This window comes from Echinops telfairi, unplaced genomic scaffold (assembly GCF_000313985.2).
Source record: "Echinops telfairi isolate 266 unplaced genomic scaffold, ASM31398v2 ScPeMD7_7400;HRSCAF=8409, whole genome shotgun sequence".
NCBI classification, from domain to species: Eukaryota; Metazoa; Chordata; class Mammalia; order Afrosoricida; family Tenrecidae; genus Echinops; species Echinops telfairi.
Genome location: NW_022111300.1, coordinates 19,981,522 through 19,985,641, shown reverse-complemented (window position 1 = coordinate 19,985,641; position 4,120 = coordinate 19,981,522). Strand labels below are relative to the sequence as shown.

Here is a 4,120-nt window from a genome sequence, read left to right as displayed (position 1 = left end):
ATATAGTAAAGAGGTTGCAAAATGCTTTGCCTTTTCACCATTTTTGTACTATTTTTCAATATATTCAGAGTTGTCACAATTATTTTATAAAAAAAAACGAAAGATGAAGGAAAAACTTTTGGGAAAGCAACTTTAAGGGTAGGACTTATTTCTGTCTTCTATTCATGTGTTGTGTCGGTCCTTTTTTAAAATGCCTTTTCACACATTTTTTGGACTCTCGCAAAACTGAGTCCATATGTGCTAAGGTATTTTCAGTATCTCTTCTTGTATTGTTTGTGCATTATTTGACATCCATTTTTCTTCCTTGTTTCTAGAAATAATTTAAAAATTGATTGTTAGGAAATGGTCATAATAAGTTCATGTCCAAAATTTGAACATTTTCCTTAAAACATGTGCTTGGAATAATGACCTTTAACTTATTATCAATATGAATATTTTCAATACTTAAGGAAATATTATAGTACCTTCCTTTATCAACATATCATAGACTGTTTAGATTCCCTATTATATATATTAATATATGTAAATACAAGTTATTTTAAGTTATTTTATAAAACTATAACTCAGATTTTTATTTTCTATAACATAAATAAGTAAATTTGCTTTAGGATTAGAAGTAAAGGGAGCATTTGCATTAGATACAATTTTTAAAAGCAAAGAAAATGTTCAGAGGAATGACATGATGAAAACGTATCACTTGCTTTGATGAATACAATGGCTAGAATTAGAATGTACTGTAAAAAAGGCCAGTTATGACAAGAACGTATTAGGGATGTTTTTATGGTTTCATAGACAGTACTTCAAAGTATTATAATTTCCTGGTTTGACCAAACATGTGTAATGAAATTGGTGACTACACTGGGGGAATGGATTCTGCTGTATTCATCTTTATACCTTAATTTATATCATAACATCTGCAACATAAAAAAAACACCTCATTGCTATGGAGTCAATTCTGACTCGTACGGACACTACAGGCGAGAGTAGAACTGAATCTTTGGGGTTTCTGAGGTTATTAATCCTCATAGGAACAGGAAGTCTCAACTTGCTCTTGCAAAGAAGCTGCTGGGTTCAAACGGATGACTTGGTGATTAGCAGCTTAACTCATCACCTAAGACATCACTGGCAATGTACACATGAACATTTGCTAAATTAATTAATAACTAAAAGAAAAATAAAATTTGGAGATCTATAATGTTATGGATTTTAGAAAGTAATGCAGTTTGGTCTTGTATACATTTTCATGAATGCTTTCTATGAGAGAGTTTCCAAAAGGATTTGGAAAAATTATATTAAATGATAGAAATACGTAAATACAAATTCAACTCCATTAAGGCCAAGACACTTTTGTAAGCAATGATGCAAGCTATCTAGTCCATTTGTAAAGAACTGAGGGCCTGGTCATTTGAGCACGCAATTAGTGTTTTTTACATTATGATCTGATCATGACATGATTAGAGTATTAATTGAAGATTACATTATTAACAAACACTAGTCTGTCAGTTAGTCATACTGTGGTGGCTTGAGTGTTGCGGTGATGCTGGAAGCTGTGTCAAATGCTATCAGGGTCACCCAAAGTGAACAGTTTTCACTACAGCATCCAGATTAGAACAGACTACGAAGAAGGAGTAGGTTGCCCAATTCAGAGGAATTAGCCACTAAATCCTTATGAGCAGCTCCACATGAACAGATACTGAAAACCGCATGGCCGGCAGCAGGACACTGTCAGAGATTGTGCTAGAAAATGAGCCCCTCAAGTCCAGAGGCATTCACACTATGGCCACGGAAACAGGAGCTGCCTTTTCAAAGTAGAGTCGACCATAATGACATAGATGAAGTAAAGCCTTAGAGACCTTCATTTGCTCTTGGGGCTTGCCTCAAAATGAGAAAACAAAATATCTGTTTGCACACTAATAATTGGGATCTAGGAAAATAGGAAGTCATCAAAATGAAATAGAACACATAAGGATTGATATCCTAGGTGTTAGTGCGCTGAAATGGACTGGTATTGGTCATTTTGTTTAGGCAGTCATATGATTTACTCTGCTGGGTAATGTAGATTCAAAAGAAATGGCATTGCATTCATCTTCAAAAAGGACATTTCAAGATCCATCTATCAAGATAATATCTATCTGCATACCAGAAAATCCAATCAATACAACTCTTACTCCAATTTATGCATCAATCACTAAAGGTAGTGATGCAGAATAGTTTTTACCAATGTTTTCAGTCTGATATTGTTCAAGTATGCAGTCAAGATACATTGATAATCACTGGTGATTGGAATGCAAAAGTAGGAAACAAAAAGGAAGGAACAGTAAGTAGTTGGAAAATACGGTTGTGGTGATAGAAATGAAGCTAGGGGACCTCCCAGGATCGCATCTGGAGAATAGCTAGTATTCTGCCAGCTTCGGAGACGGGAGGGAAAACAAGCCTATCAGAGACCCATTCCATTCCCAGTTTGCTCAGTAACTGGTGATTGGAAGACACTCTGTGACAGTGTTAAAAAAAAAAAAAGAAGCTAGAGATCACATGATAGAATTTTGCAAGTCCTCCTACTTCTTTGTTGCAAATACATTTTTCAATAAAACAAAGTGTGGACTTCTCTAGATAGAATACACAGAAATCCAATGACTATATTGTGGGACGAGAGGATGGAGAAGCTCACTAGCAGCAGTGAAAACCAGGCCAGGGGCCAACTGTGTAACAGACAGTCCATTGTTCATAGATAAGTTCAACTTAAAGCTGAAGAAAATGTTTAAAAGTCCAGGAGAGTCAAAATATGATTTTGAGCACGCCCCACCTGAATGTTGAGAACACCTCGAGAAGAGATTGGACACGTTGCAGACCAATGACAAACGACCTGACGACCTGTGGACTCAGATCCCGAGTATCGTCCACGAGGAAAGCCAAGGGTCCTTCACCATCTGAGAAAGAAAGAGAAAAAGTAAATGTTAGAAGGACTCAAACTCACCCTTCACCATAGAGTAACTAAATTTCATGGAAGAAATGATGAAATGACAAATCGAAAAGAACATTTCAAAGGGCAACTCAAGAAGACAAGGTAATGTTTTATAATGACATGTACAAGGACCTAGAGCTAGAAAGCCAGAGGGGGCACACACTCAGTGTATCTTAAACGGAAAGAACTGATGGCAGTTTCTGCCTGGAGTTTCAGTATTGACAGATTTGGTTGGGGGGGGGGGGAGGCAAATCACAGTTTCAGCAGTGCATTATCAGGGAGCTGCCAGCAATTCAGGCCAGATTCAGTAAAGGATGTGGAACTTGGGATATCATTGCTGATGTCAAATGGATGTCGGCTGAAAACAGAGAATACCAGAAAGATGGTTACACGACTATGCAAAGGCATTTGACTATGTGGATCATAACAAACTAGGGATAACCTGGAGAAGAATGGGAGCGCTCGAGCATTTCATTATGCTCATGCTGAACTTGTACATGGATCAAGAGGCAGTTCTGGGAACAGAACAAGAGAATACTGCACAGTATAAAATCAGGAAAGTAGATTCTTTTCAGAATTGTTATAATGAGTTAGTATGAATTTGTTTTGCTATAAAATTGAAATGTATATAATTTTCTCATTATATGTACTTTAAATGTATTCATATACCCCCTCATATATCATACGTAATAAATAATTTTGTGGCTTCTTTTTAACTACTTCCCATGGTATAAGGCTTGTCTTAATGCTGCTTTGTTCAGTGTTGAAAACTCTATCAGCAGAAACACTTTCTACATGATAGAATACTCTTCCTCTTGGTATAAATGTACTACTTGTTATTTTGCTTGATATATTTGGAATGCAGCCTTTAGGAGTAACAGCTGAGAATTATTTCCCCCGCCTCTCCCGAGCCCAGCCACCTCCACTGTTATTGTGAGGGCAGCCTTAGCCGAGACGGAGACCTCACGTATGGCCCACATTGTGGCCAGGAATAGAGAATGGACACAAGCTAGTCGACTAATAGTATCCTGACCTCAGTCCACAATAAATTTAGTCAAATACAGGTACTCATCCACCCACTCTCCTGAGGTCAATTCTGATTCTTAGCGACCCCAAGACTGTAAATGTTTGTGTTAGCAGATGTCTCCATCTTTGTCC

The 4,120-nt window shown here is 37.1% G+C and overlaps 1 non-coding gene across 1 annotated transcript; it reads left to right on the top strand.

Moving 5' to 3' along the window:
- The first annotated feature begins 2,364 nt into the window (after positions 1–2,364).
- On the top strand, positions 2,365–2,502 carry LOC115871696. The gene has a single exon (XR_004047420.1). It is a non-coding gene; the product is annotated as a small nucleolar RNA SNORA7 (small nucleolar RNA).
- The last annotated feature ends 1,618 nt before the right edge of the window (positions 2,503–4,120 follow it).